Below are 15957 nucleotides of genomic sequence, written 5' to 3' on the forward strand. Positions count from 1 at the left end.
TAATCGGCAGAACCCAAGAAACGTAGTAACAGTAACATAACCACCCTTAAGGTGGGACGTAACAGTCGCCTTGCACCCCCCGGCCTTACCCTTTCCCCCGATCGGGGGAGGAGTCGCCTCTGCCGTCGTCCTCTTCCCCGTCTTCTTCGCAGGTGGCGGAGGGGGGGCCGTCACCCCATCTTTCTTCCTCGCCTCCGCCTTCTTGGCCTTGCGGCCCACTACTCTTGCCCACGTCTCGGTCTCCCTGCGGTGATCCTCCTGGATCTTCTCCATCCTAGCGGAGACGAAGGAGGAGGCCGCAGGTTGGACAGGCGCTCCGGCCCCCGCCGTCAGCGCCTCTCTCTTCTGTGGCTCGGCAGCTCCTTGCGCCGTATGGGGCAAGGTTCTTGCCGCGTGTCTCTTGGCATCGTGCCAGCTCCCCGGCGAACTCTTGCCTGAGACCCGCTACACTCTACGCAATGAGGGCAGTGATGCCCTCCATGAACACGGCGATCTCAGGGACCCCGATCTTTTCGGGCGTGGCTGGTGCCGCACCATCGGGGGGGGCGGCCCCAGCCCGCACCATCGCTCCCCAGGGGCGGGAGGGGCGGCGGCGGCATCGGCGAGGGCTCCTCCATCTCCTCCAATGTATCCACCCTGCGGCAGCTCCTCTTCGGCACGGCCTCCTCTTCCAACAGGGACGCCGCACAGTGGGCCGGATTGGAGAAGTATGGGACATTTGTATATAACTCTTGGACTACAAAAGATATCGGAATGAAATCTGATTTAAAAAATGTTAAAAAATAATCCGTATTAAACGAAATACAATATAAATGGTACGTTTTATGTTTAGCAGTTATTTTTTTAATTTCTTAGATTGAATGGTATTAAACAAATTTGAAAAACTGTTTATTTCATATTTTATCAATATCTAATATTATATGTATATTATACATATATATGTGTGTGTGTGTATATGTATATATATCATTAAATATAAGAAAATAACTTATTGAAAAGTGTAAAAATATTATAATAATTATATGGGGTTACTTACATGGTGATTGATAAATGATAAACGCTTTACTCGTTTATAAGTTCTTTAGCTTCAGGATCTAGTATTTCATGGTTCTTGTTGGAAGATTTTAGTCTTATTGTTGACATATATGGAACTGATGTTAAAAGTAGCCTATAGAATGTATCTTCATTAGTAGCGGTTCTTGAAATTTTTCTGCTATTTTTTGTTCTGTATTTTTTGAAATCCTTGTGCCTCGTCTCTTGTGCCTCTTCTGAAAGTTGGCCGATAGGAAGTAGAGCATGTTGTATTATATCTGCCCCATGTATCAGGAGTTTATGGACGGATGCTGGCATATAATACCATCCGTAATTTTTTATAAAATGTTTCGCAGTGTCCAGAGTATATTTTTGAAATCTATTGGCATTTATTTCGTATGGCAAAGAAATTACTTGCAATATAATATGAAAGCGTTTAATCAATGTTCTGTCAATATCTGTTATTTCTGCAGAAATTTCGTCATTTTTAAAAAATCGTCTTGCAGTGTTGCCATCATTTGAAGACCCCCATCCTTGCTTGACAAAGTCTACAAGTAGCCCCAATTTGTCCTTAAATTGTTTTTGAATATGTTGCTTTCTTTCATACTGGATTTTCTTTAGTTCAGGTGTATTTGCTGTCCACTTTTTGAAGGGCATATTATAAGATATATGCAGTAAGCATTCAAAACACCGAATCCATGCGTGTAGAGAAGAAATGCCGAAGGAGAAATTATCACTATTACAAGCTTTAGAATTCACAAGTTCTAAGTTGTTCATCTCTGTTGGTTTTGCGTTGCAAATGCAGCAACGCATTGCAGAAGTTGTATGTGTTATAGTGTTGCATACTTTATTGTCCACCATTGCTAAAATCATGGAATACTCTATTTGCACATTATTAATTTTTGTTGGGTTCAAATGTTCTATTTCATTCTTGATTCGATTTATTTCTTCTTCTATAACTTCCGTAGATTCTTTAATAAAATGGAATTTTATTGGCCGGCAAAACCAAGGGGACGATGGTCTTGGATTTTTTCATAAAATATCACAATTTGATTTTTTGGAAAGTCTTAACGGTACGAAACTTGAAACAAATGCGTTATCGTCATTTATTAAATTGGACTCTGTGTGGAGTATTTGCTTATATCTCTGGTGTCCTGAGCTTCCATCACATCCCCACTTGCAAGTAAGAATTAATTCTGAATTATCCTCTAATCTGTTTATACTTTTCAATATGTGTGAAGTTGTATGATCTAAACCTTAGAGTCTGACTTTGGCATAAGTTTCTGTTATTTCTATTGTGTTTTTTGGAGGATAACAATTACGTTTTTCTTGCGATACTTTGAAATATGAGGGCCATTGGTTGCTTTTACATCTGATTGCCTCGTTTCTAATTGCAATATATTGGAACTTAGAAAGTTCGGCTATGTTAAATATGTTTAATGCTTCTTCAGTTGTAATTGTTTTTCTTTTTGATACGCTCTTTTTCTTCAGAAAAGCTTCAATACTTTCACTGTATTCATTATCATGAAGATACTGAAGAAAGCGCGACTTCTGATGCATTCCACAGTTTTTAAAGCTTAGCTTTGTTGCATACAATAATTCCTGTAAGGAAAAGTTATCCACTAAAGATCGAGCTCTTCTTAACCGTTCCCTGCGACTGCATTGAAGAAATGATTTTTTCCCCTTATGGATATGTACAAGTGTAGATGTTGGTTTTGTTACAATTGATCTTCGATTGCCTGTTGATGGCATTTCTGTTAATATTAAATTGGGGTAAATAAAATTTAACTCTAACCATTCTTGATTGCGCTTAAAAAATAAAGTTTCTGTGTAGCGAGCTTGAACCCATCTCTGTTTTAACTTCCAAGTAAGTTTTTTCAAACTTGTTTTCAATTCTTTTAAACTTTCCGACGAAACATCAATTTTTCCACTAATTACTTCGTATAAAAATATGTAATCACCTATATCTTTTGAAGCATTTCTTAATACGAAGTAAAGGTCCTTATTTTTACGAAAAGCCTCCATTTTTATCCGACTTCGAAAAGGAGGAGGGTACTCAATTCGATGTGTATGTATTTTTTTTTTTTTTTATTATCCGACTTCGAAAAGGAGGAGTATACTCAATTCGACGTGTATGTATGTTTTTTTTTTTTATAAAATAATAAATGTAAATAGTACAATAACTAAAGTTAACAGAACAACAGAACGAAAATGGAACTTAACTATATATTATTCACTAAACACACCAGAGTACATATAACACACTATAAATACACTAAACCCTATATAATAAAGTCAACACATACTGATAATACTAACTGATAAATGAAATCTAAACCAATAAAAACAGAACAGAAATAAACGCTTTAAATATATCGCTGTGCTCTCTCGAACGGTTTTGGCTGAACTGAATGCAGTCAAAAAGTCGCATAAACATAAAGAAATCGCATAAACATTCTAAATATTCAATTTCTTAGAAGAACCTCTCAACAATAGCATAAACATACAATGTCTTCAAGGAATCTCTTAAGTCCTCGCACGCACGTAAAGTGATTTAACACTGACGGCTTTAACACTAGGTTTACGGACGTTTCTTATATACCTAACTGTACGAGCACCCGTCAAATTGACGGGTAGATGAAAGTACGTATTTACTTTAAAAAATCAATTTATTGAAACTAAGTCTGAGTTGAACAATATAAGGCCTCACGTATAAATAAATTATTATTAAGTAGAAACCTTTTTTTTTAAGTTATCATGGAAATGTTAACAATAATATAAACGGTACAGGGTAATCATTTTTATCGAGCACATTTTTTACAAATGTACTGAATTTCGCTCGTGCATTTTCCGCATACGATCTTTTTGTAATACATACAGCAATTACTGCTTTTATTTTTATTACAATAGCCCACTTGGCAACTTCTTCGGACTCCTGACGTTGAAGGTGACAGAACTGAAACGTCTGAACTTTGATGAATGTTTTCCTTGTTTTCTCCAGCTAATTCCTCGGCTAAACAAAATATAAACTCCTTTCTGGATATTTTCGATTCGGTACACTCTTTATATAATATCCACGCGTTTATCGCTGCCAAATCTAAAATATTATAAAAAATTTGCAGGGGCCATCGAAAAAACCCCGCTTTCACACTATATTTGCGTGCCATCTGGTCCGCGACATCGACACCAAACTTTGTTTTATTATAAACAGTAATAGTTTCTGGAACACATTTACTATTGTCTTCTATTTGTATATTTCTATGTTTGGTGCTTAGAAGGAGGACTTTTACTTTAGGTTTACTTTTATACACAGTAAGCGTGCAGTCTTCTGATTTATATAAATTTGAGAAAAACAACGTCATCTTGTCCTTTATTTCTTTCGCTGGTTTTGGCAGTTCCCTTTTGTTCGACCGGATGGTCTCAACCAAAGTTGTCTTTAGTGCAAGCAATTTTTTAGCTAGCGGGATGCTTGTAAAGAAATTGTCTGTCGTTATATTTCTACCTTGTTGTAAATATGGTTCGGCTAATTTTAATGTTACAAACTGGCCCAACGAATTTGAGCATCGCGTTTCATCTTTCCCCATATAAGGGAAAGCATTCAAAATATATTTTGATTGAACGTCAACTGCTAACCAAAACTTAATGCCAAATTTATGAGGCTTATTTGGCATATATTGCGTAAACCTGCAACGGGCTTTCGTTGGAAATAACTGTTCATCTACTGTGATATTTTGATGTGGCTTATAACAAGCCTGGTTGTTACTTATAAATCTGTTCCATGGTTCAGATATCAGCGCAAATTTATCTGTTTGCAACCTTTCGGATCGTTGGCTTCTTTTGTCAAAGCGTATAAATCTCAGAATTTCTATAAATCTATCTCTGCGCATTGTGTCTCGGAAGAAAGGAGGTCCCCATTTTTTCGACCATAGATTTTCTTGACCTTTCAATGCTCTTGCTTCATACGCGCCCTGGGCATATAGTATTGCTAGAAAACTACGTAATTCAGAAACTGTGATTGTCCAGTCTTTTTTCAAAACTCGACGTGCCCCGGTTTTGGTACAGTCTTTTATGTGTTTCATAATGTGAGTGTCAATTATCAATTCAAAAGCACTAGTTACACAACCCGACATAATATTTCTTTTTACGTAACCAGTTGGCCCTGCGATATCCTTGAATATAAAATGAGCGGGCGGCCTACCCCTAGATTTTCCTGTTTTCAGTTTCACCCACTGTCCCGTCAGCTGCAATTTCAATTTCTTCCATTACATCTCGGGATGTACTTGGAATACTCGTCCTCTCATTCTCGGTGTCAGAACTAGAAATATTTTGCATCCTTTTCTTGTTACGACGCATTTTGAAGAAGTTTTCCTCTTCACTATCCGAAGATCCTTCCATTTCTCCAGTTTCAGTGGATTCAGAATATTCACTGTAATCTTCACTTTCACATAATTCATATTGATCTTCGGAGGTACCCTCAGAACAATCGTCATTGATGCTGATAATTTTGGTCAATTTCTTATTATATCTCCTGTTTTTACTCATGATTGCTAGACAAGGGTGATCGGCGAAAGTAAAAAAATACTGTGCCCAAATTCTATTACCCTATTGTAAATACCTACAATATGCGGAGACTACAATAACCGAAACTTTTGCACACTGTCTTCGAAAAATGTTCTTACCACTGTCACTGCAGCAACTATATTGAAGATCGTCTCGTGCCTTAGAGATATCTTTGGAGATCGTTACAGACCGATCTTCGCGGCATACGAAACTCAAAGCATACCGCAGCCTAACGTCGGCTATCGCCGGATGTAAAAATTGCTTGTGTGCATTGTTATGTGTGCACTAACACATCAACCGATAATCTTTTCAATACGACATTTAGTCTGCTGCAGTTTCGAATGACGCGAGGATTACTCTGATAAGCGATTTCGTTCAATGCGAAGTAACATGACACCCGGGCCATACAATTCGCTTTATGTCATATTATTGAGGCGCTATTGAGATAATGAGTTGGGGGCACCTTAGACTTTTCTTTCACTCTTATATTTACTATTAGAGGAATAATTTTACAAACGAAGCAAATATATTAGGTTTGTTTACATATTCAGCTAACCCGTCAATTTGACGGGTTTCGTAGAGATAGGTATACCACATACAAATTTCAAAATTTAGAAAGCTTAGGAAAATAATAATTATGTGTATCAATTCTTTTAATGAAATTATAAATTTACGATGCATAGTGGTTAAGATTAATGCTATGGTTTTTTGAGTATTTCATTTCAAAGTTTGAAATCCGTCAAAGTGACGTAAACCTAGTGTTAAATAGTAATAATTTGAAAAATGGGACGAGGTGCGAACTGATTTCTGCGTGGTTGTATAGAGGAAGATGTACTGAAAACATTCCAATTTCTTTCGATCCGGGACTTTTTGGGACTCAAAAGATATCTCTTCTCAATTGCCAAAGATTTAAAATATTTTCTTTATCAGGTTCAATAATATTTTTTTAATATTTTATAGACAATAATTATTAATGGCATGAGTATTTCTTATCTTGAAAGGATGTTCTTTTTTGCAGAAAAAAATAGAAAGCTAATATTGAGCAGGTTGCTCAGGACATTTCGTAGAAGATGAACACATTTTTCTAGTAAAACATGCTATTTTAAAAAAATCCAGTTTCAAGTGTTAGGATTTGTCTGCAATTTTTATTAAATTTCATTAATTTATTCATTTTCGAGGTCCACAGACATTTAGGAAACAATATAAATTCAATAAATATAGATGTACGAAAGTTGATTTTTTCGTAAAATGTCCCATACTTCTCCAATCCGGCCCACTGTGCGCCGGTCGCGACGCCTTTCTGGTGCCCGAGGTGGCTAGGGCCTCTACCGCCGCGACTCTACCGCGCAGCGCCTCCAGCTCCCATCGCAGCGTCGCGATTTCCTCTCCTTGGGACACTATTTTGTCGTCCCGGAGCTTCAGCTGGGCCCTGAGCTCTTCCACCTCGTGGTCGTCACGATCCCGTTGGGCCATCAGGCCCAGCTCGCCTACAACCACTTCCAGGTCGCGGGATGCCTCCCTGAGGGAACGGACAAACGTGCCCTTCAAGTTCCTCGAGCACCCCGCAACCATTTGTACCTTTTCGGCGCACTCCATAGCGCGCTACGTGGCCTGGCGAGGGGTGGTGGCGCACCTCCCGCGCAATCTCCTCCATGTCCCTCAACCGCAAGGACGCTCGTCTTGGCTGGCGGGGGGCCACGTCGCCGTCCAGCAGCACTCTGGTCGCCTGGAGTTCCAATTCTTCCCACTGCAGCCGCAGGTATTGCTTCTTCTTCTCGGCAAGGGCCACGTAATTCCCCGAAATGGGGGGTCGTCCCTTCCTCGCCGCAGCCCTGGTGTTGGGGGTCGTGGGTGGCAGCGAGAAAACCGACCCGTCTGATTCCTCCTCGCTGTCCTCTACCCAGCGCCAGAATCCTCTGTTCGAGGCAGCTGCTGCCCCAGGAGCTTCCAGTCGACCAAGGTCGCGCCCTCCTGCTTCGTTGGGGAGCCGCGAAGTCGCTGGGTCCCGGCTGCGCCGCTTCCTCATCCCTCGTTGTCCTAAGAGTGTCCCTTTCCCTTGCCTGGTTTGTCGTATTTTCGTCCCGTCCTGAATTGTTTGTAGAATTTGTAGAATTTTTCATGTTCGTCCCACGAGAAGGTCGGAACCTAGGTCCACCCAGGCAGAGCCGCCTTACCTGGGTAAGGCAGATACCCCCAGGGGGTCGCCAGGTACCCCGGGGTTGGTCGCTAGCGACTGGTGCACCCACCAGCCACCCCTGGCGCTAACTCCAGGGGCACCCTCCTCACCGCGTGCCGCAGCTTGGGGCTAGGAATTTTTGAAGAGGTTGTCATCCTCGCAGGCGGCCGGTTGAGGCAAGCCTCCCGTTCCAGCGAAACGTGACCACTGGATTACGATATAGTTGCTAGAGCACTCCGGGTTCGCTACCCGCACCAGGCCGTCATGCAGCCTGGCCCCTGAAGAACTCAAAGACGCCGCTGCAACCTTCATTGCCTCTCAGCCCTGATCCTTACCGGCATGGTAGTACCTGGGGAGGGGCAGGAGGTAGTGTGGGATTTCTACCCACTAAAACTTCCACGGTGGCCTGCACTGGGGCTATGGGTAGGGCCCCGGGATCTCTAACGAACACCCCGGGACCCTCCCGCCCCTGGCGCGACTAGCGCCCACCTCGGGGGAGGGTCTAACCTTTGACCCTCCCCCATGTGCCATCACCGCCGACATCGGGGGCCGCGTGCAATGGAGACCGAGGCCCCAGCCCCGGCCACCTGCGGCCCCGCTTCAGACTTGCGGGGCGGCGCGATCTGTGTCGGGGGAGGGGCGGACGCCCCTCCCCGGCCCTCCTCTTCTGGGGGAGGCGGGCGCCTCCCCCTGCTGCTTCTCCTCCTAGGGGGGGAGTGGGTGCTCCCCCCATCCTCATCCCGTGTTGGAGGCGGTGGGCCTGGTATGTAATATCTTCACGGTCCACCGCCCCACCTACCTCCTTTAGGGCGATGACCGACTCGCAGTAGTCCGCCACCGCCCTCCACTGACTCTCGCCGGCGAGCATAGCTTTAAGAACTGCCGCCGGCGGGAGGTCCACACCTATCTCACACCACAGGGCGTGACGGGCCCGCGCAAACGCTGGACAGTGCTCCAGGGTATGTTGCGCGGTGTCCCGCCCCTCCCCGTAGTGATGGCACGCTGCCGTTTCCTCCGCCCCGATCCGGTGCAGGTACTCACCGAAACAACCATGTCCGGTGAGTATCTGGGTGATCCGGAATGACATCATCCCGTAGCCGCGGTCCCGCCATTTCTTTAGGACTGGCAGGACCGCTCCGACTGCTCGCTGGGCAGTGGCGCCGCTCTCCACTAACTCGCGACGCCACCGACCCAGGGCTATTTGCCGGGACCGGCGCTTCACTCTTGCGATTATTTCGGCCGTCTCTTCTGGCGGGGTCCCGTCCAGATGAAGGGCACGCAGACGCCAGAAGACTTTGGCGTCACCCTCCGCCTGGAACTTGAAAGGGACTACCCCCGCCAGCGTCATCGCCGCCTCATAGGAGACCGTGCGGTACCCCCTTATGGCTATTCGCCTCTCTACCCGGCGCAGGGTTTGCTGGCTGCACCTCGATGCCATCAGGGCGTCGGCCCAGATGGGCGAGCCGTATAAGGCCATACTCCGCACGATCCCCACGTATAGGCGGCGAACCTTCTCCTTGGGCCCCCCGATGTCGGCAGTAAACGGCACAGGGCATTACTTGCCCTGTCCAACCGGGCAGCCAGACGGCCGAAGTGCTCCTTGAAACGCCAGTGGCTGTCCAGGTGGAGGCCCAAATATTTGTGGCTTTTGCCCACCTGGCAAAACGGGTCGACATCTGCTACCCGGATTACCAACTGGGGCGGTGGCGCAACTCCACGCTGAGGCGAGTAAAACCACATCGCCTCGGTTTTGTGGAGTGCTATCTGAAGCCCCAGTCGCCGGATCGCTGCGGCGACGGCAGCTACTCCAATCTCAGCTAAGCGGCTAGTCCTATCCCACTTCCGACCGATGGCGAGCAGGTACGTATCGTCAGTAAAGCACCTGACGCTCACCCCGGTCGGGAATGTAACCCGCAGAGCCGGGTCGTACCCCAAAATCCAAAGGTCGGGACCCGAAGCCAAACCCTGGGGTACGCCGTGGTCAACGTCCCTCTCATACTCTGTGCTATCCCGGCCTGTATCGGTGTATCACCTCCCCGCCTATCCTGGATAACCAGGTAGGTTCGTGGGTCCTACATCAACCCAATCTTTTTTTTTTTTTTTTTATTATACGTGGAGGAAATCTTCCTAAGACACCTCCCGCCCCCCTGGGGAGGGGCAGGAGGTAGTGTGGGATTTCTACCCACTAAAACCTCCACGGTGACCTGCACTGGGCTGCAGGGAGGGCCCCGAGACCTCTTACGAACACTCCGGGACCCCCCCGCCCTTGGCGCGACTGCGCCCCATGTCGGGGGAGGGTCTAACCTTTGACCCTCCCCCATACGTGCCAACTCTGCCGACGTCGAGGGTCACACCCGAGGAGTCTCGGGCCGCGTGCAATGACGACCGGGGCCCCAGCCCCGACCGCCTGCGGCCCGGCGGCCCCGCGCCATGCTTGCGGGGCCGCCATATCCTTTGATGGGGAGAGGGCAAATCCCTCTCCCCGTCTCCTCCTCTTCTGGGGAAGGCTGGCGCCTCCCCCTAGTCCTCTTCGGGGGAGCCGATGCTCCCCCAACCTCTTCTACCGGTGGGGGCGGTGGGCCTGGTATGTAATAGCTTCACGGCCCACCGCCCCGTCCGCCTCATCTGCTGTTGGTGCCGTCGGGAGGCCTACCCCGACGGCGCGTCCTCCTTAAGGGCGATGACCTCCTCACAGAATGAGGTCACCGCCCGCCACTGATCCTCGCCGGAAAGCATGGCTCTCACTACAGCCTCCGGCGAGAGATCAGGGCCCACCTCGCACTCCAGGGCGTGACGGGCCCGCGCAAACACTGGGCAATGCTGCAGTGTGTGCTGCGCGGAGTCCCGCCCCGGCCCGCAGTGGTGGCACATCGCCGTCGCCTCGCGACCTATCCGGCACAGGTAGTCACCGAAGCAGCCGTGCCCGGTGAGTACCTGCGTGGTCCGGTAGGTGACCCTTCCGAAACCGCGGTCCCGCCATTCGTTGATAACCGGCAGGACCGCCCCGACCGCTCGCCGGCCGGCTGCGCCGCTCTGGATGAGCTCGCGGCGCCACCGGTCCAGGGCATTTTGCCGGGCCTGGTGCCTCCACTCCTGCTCGACCGTCGGCTCTGGCGGTGCCCTGCCCGTCTGGCGGTGGCCGCGCAAGGGCCAATACAACGTGGCGCCGGCCTCCGCCTCGTGCTTAAAAGGCACGACACCCGCCAGAGCCATCGCCGCCGCGTGGGAGACCGTGCGGTACCCCCTCACGACCCTGATGGCCATCGTCCTCTCTACCCGCCGCAGCACAGCTTGGTTGCGACGGGACGCCATCAGGGCCTGGGCCCATATCGGCGACCCATAAAGGGCCATACTCCGCACGATCCTCGTGTAGAGGCGGCGAATCTTCTCGCTAGGCCCCCCGATGTTGGGCAATATCTGCCCGAGGGCGGTTATTGCCCTTTCCAATCGGGAGGCCAGACGGTCGAAATGATCCTCGAAGCACCAGTGACTGTCCAGGAGGAGGCCCAAGTACTTGAAGCCCTTGCCCACCTGGACTTTTGTGTCACCTACCCGGATCCAAGACTGGGGCGGTGGCGCGACCCCACGTCGAGGCGAGTAATGCCACATCGCCTCGGTTTTGTGGGGTGCTAACTGAAGCCCCAGCCTCCGGATGATCGCTGCGACGGCAGCCACACCTATCTCCATAAGACGACTGGTCCTGCTCCAGTCCCGGTCGGTGGCAAAGATGTGGGTGTCGTCACAGTAACACCGCACACTTACCCCGTCCGGGACGGCGACCCACAGAGTCTTGTTGTACCCCAGGATCCACAGCGGCGGTCCCAAACGGGACCCCTGGGGTACACCCCTCTCGACGCCCCTCATGTATATGCGTTCGTCCCGGCCCACATACATAATGTACCTATCCCATAGGTAGTGCCCTATGATCCTCGTCAGGTATGGGGGCGCTTCGTGATCGTTTAGCGCCCCCATTATCGTCCCGTGGGGCAGGGTGTTAAAGGCGTTCACTATGTCTAGTGAAACGCCCATCCCCACCCCACCCCTGGAACATCAACCTAATCTAATCTAACCTAACCTAACATAACCTAAGACTTGAGGAGTGTTCGCTATTCAGGAGGATTGCCGAAGTGATAAGAAATACTACTAAATCCGTGATAAAAAGATTGCAGCATTGCATTGATATCAATGGGAATCACTTTGAACACCTTCTGTAAATGTAAGCTTATTTCGCCTTTTTTGTTATAAATGACCTTTGTTGACCTTCGAAGACCTTAATGTTGCACCTCGTTGGATTCGTCTCAATAGCCGCTACCAGAAAATAAGTACCAAAACATAGCGTTCTATTTAAAAAAACAAAGGTGACCTTCATATCTCTGAAGCAATTCCACCTAGCAACAAAACATTAACGTCATACCCCGGCCCCCGTTGTCCGATGCAACTTTTGTTTGAAAAACTTTTCTACTACTATCATACTTTTGGAGTTATTTTAGGTGGCAATAGTTAGTGGCTCGCCCATATAATTTGCCAACGTGTAAAATAAACTCTCTGTGCTTTGTTACTTGCGTGCTTCGTTATTTGACCTGCTCAGACCACGTGAACTCTCTTACACTTATATTTGCTAAAAATCTTACATTTGAACAAATAAAGTATAAAATAAAGTAACATATTGCGTATATTATATCTATTTTTTTAATACGTAGGTTACATGTATGCCGGCGGGTGAGCGGCCGGGGTGTACACTGAGTTTCATCGAACTTGTCGCGGCGTGTAACACTAACACATTCACGCCGATGGGCTAGATGCACCCGGAGGGGCGGGATCTATCTTAATAAATAGAATACTAGTGTATCGACATTTCTGTCGGTAAATGACATAGCGACCTATGAGGTTGAATGTGAAATGGATTGTCGCGAAAAACAATAAAGATGCGAAAAATCGATTTTTACGTCTTCTTGCTTTCCTATACGTCAAAGTATGTTCTTTACAATGAGAACAACCAGAATTTTATATTGTTGCGCCGGGATGTGGAGCCCGCACTTTCCATAGTCAAATAAATAAACAAGGAGCAAACTAGACTGTCTATATTTCAAATACACAGGAGTTTTATGCAATAGGTCCGTACAGGTCGGCTTCCCGATACATTCTGATATTCAAAAGACGCGCGGTTGTCTAAGAGACCTCAAGCATCCGGTGACGTGTTTCCGCTCGAAGGAATAGCTTCTCGTCATGATTCGTCGACAGCTTCGGACGGGGCACTCGATAGCTCGTTCGATACATCAAGAAGCGGTCGATGCGTCGAAAGAGCGGAAACTTCTCGCCGTCGCAACATTGCTCCCCTCCTTCAATAAGCGGTCGTCCCGACCGCGACCATCTTCGCGTAAAGCCGATCATCGAGCCAATTCAAGCTATAGTCTCTAACCTCGTACTGTCAATCTCTCATGGTTGCTAACCTCTTCTCTAGTACCTGTGCCTGAAAGGAGGTAAAAACCAAAGACGTATCAGTTACCTACGTGGCCCTATCAGGCAGCTAACGTCTTGACATTCGTCCCAGGGAAAAACCACTCAAAAACCCGGAGCAAGACGCCGGTTCAGTGTGCACAGGTCATCATAGAATCCGCTCAAATTTCCAATTCTTCTTAGCATTCTTCTTTCTTCGAGGAGGTCCCGACAATACCTCGCCCTTCCTCTTGATTCCCTGGGCCTTCACGCCTTCCTCTCAAGGTCTTCACGGATGAAGAAATCTCAGTCCGACGGGTCCACTCCACTGGGGGATACTCCCCAGCCATCAAGCAAAATCTTTCCTCGATGGCCTGGTGGTCCGGAGCATACCACAACTACGCGGTCCGATGACCAGAACCCCGAATACGAAAATCAAAAATAAATGGGACACCGGCTGAGGGGAAGCCCTCTTCCTCCGAAAAGAACAACACTGCCTCCATCGTTTAGACACGCGTAGCCAGAAAGTTTACCGTGGCCGAAAGAAACTTCACCCTGGCTTTGTCCGACGAAGCGTCTTCTTCTTGGACGAAGACATCAGAAACACCCTCCTCAGTCTTCTATTCTTGATCCTTTCCTTTAGGTGATACTCCGCGAATGTTCGTAAGGAGCCAAACGATTCACGTGAACCACCTTTGGTTTAAACTTTGGGGAGCGAAATATGCAGTAGATTAATTCATTTAACCGGTTCATTACTTCATAGGGTCCTTCCCAATCAAACTGGAGATTTCCTAGTTCCTTCGATGTAAACAGTCTCTTCCTTCTATTCCAAAGCAAAAGCTCCTCCGGGCAAATCCAAAGGTAGGCGTAATTCTCGTCCTATCAGAAGCATGGAAGGACTAATCTGAGTAACTTCATGTCGAGATGAACGGTATGCCAATAAAACCGTCGGAATCCACTCATCCCAATCCTTTTGGGATAAATACTGCATCAAGGTCCGTATCAACCGTTCTACGAGTCCATCCGACTGAGGGTGCAAGGGAGTTGTTCTCGTTTTCTTTATCCCCAACATCTTCATCAACTCTTTAAAGACAGTTGACTCAAAACTGCGACCCTGATCAGAATGAAGCTCCAACGGTACTCCATGCCGACTTATCACCTCCCTCATCAGGGCCGTGGAAATTGTCGTCGCTTGCTGGTTCGGAAGCGGAACCACCTCTGGCCACTTCGTGAAATAATCCACTACAACCAGCGCGTACTTGTTTCCAGAAGAAGACCTTGGTAAGGGACCAACAACATCGAGCGCGATCCTCTCAAAAGGTGCCCCTACGTTGTAGACTTTCATGAGTCCTCTTCCCTTCCCCGAAGGACCTTTCTTCGCCGTACAACGATGACACCGACGACACCAATCTTCCACATCTCTTCGGTGACTAGGCCAGAAAAACCGCCGACGAACCTTGGCCAAGGTCTTATGTATTTCGAAATGTCCTCCAGACGACGCATTGTGGCACTCCTGAAGAACCTCTTCGACTTTACTCTTCAGTACAATCAATAGTCTATCAGCTTCCTTTCCATCAACGGACTCCCATCTTCGAAACAACAAATCCTGATGAATTTCCAAAGAGTCCCAAAATGCCCAGAGAAACTTTGCTCCAGAAGAAAGAGCGGAAACCTCCTGCCAATCCGGTTTATGACCTTCTCTCTTTCTTTCGTAAATAAAACCAATTTCCTCGTCTTTCTGTTGATCTTCTATCCATTCTTCAAAATTCTCGGGTTTACAAACCGTCCTGAGGATGTGATTTCCCTTTTTCTGATCCTTTTCCTCCAGACGAGTAACAAGGCTTGCATTGCGCAGTTTCACAGGGTCTTCTCGAAAGACTGTCCGCATTTCCGTGATTCTTTTCCTCTCGATGCTTAATTTCAAAATCATACTCTTGCAAACGTTCAATCCACCTTGCAGTCTGCCTCTCTGGATTCTTGAATGAAAGCAGTCATCTCAAAGAAGCGTGATCAGTTCTTATCAGAAATCTTCGTCCATAAAGATAATGATGGAAGTGCTCTATGGATTTTACAATAGCTAACAACTCTCTTCTAGTCACACAATAATTCCTCTCAGCCTTTCCTAACATTTTCGAGAAAAAGGCTATAACCTTCTCTTGTCCTTCCTGGAACTAAGAGAGGACTGCTCCAATTGCAACATTCGATGCATCCGTATCAAGAATGAAATCCATTTCATGTCGAGGATAGGCCAGAACTGGAGCTTCTACAAGATGTCTCTTCAATTCTTCAAAAGCACCTTGGCATTCTTCTGACCAACTAAAAAGCACTTTGTCCTCAGTAAGACGATGTAAAGGTTTCGCAATGGAAGAAAAATCCTTCACAAATTTCCTATAGTAGGTGCAGAGACCCAGGAAAGTTCGCAGCTCAGTCCTGTTCTTCGGGATCGGCCAATTCTGTACCGCTGAAATCTTCTCGGGGTCCGTCTTCACTCCATCCTCAGAGACTATGTGCCCCAAATACCTGACTTCCCGGCAAAAGAAATTACATTTCTTCGGGCTCAGTAGAAGTTTGGCGTCGCGCAAACAGGAGAATACAACTCTTATATGCTCAATCTCTTGATCGAAGCTTTTCGCAAAAATGATAACGTCATCTAAGTAAACAAGACAAATCTTCTAGTTTAATCCTTATAAAACATTTTCCATCAAACGCTCGAAAGTGGCTGGAGCGTTACAAAGTTCGAAGGGCATGACTTT

This window comes from Osmia lignaria, chromosome 5 (assembly GCF_051020975.1).
Source record: "Osmia lignaria lignaria isolate PbOS001 chromosome 5, iyOsmLign1, whole genome shotgun sequence".
In the NCBI taxonomy this organism is placed as follows: Eukaryota; Metazoa; Arthropoda; class Insecta; order Hymenoptera; family Megachilidae; genus Osmia; species Osmia lignaria.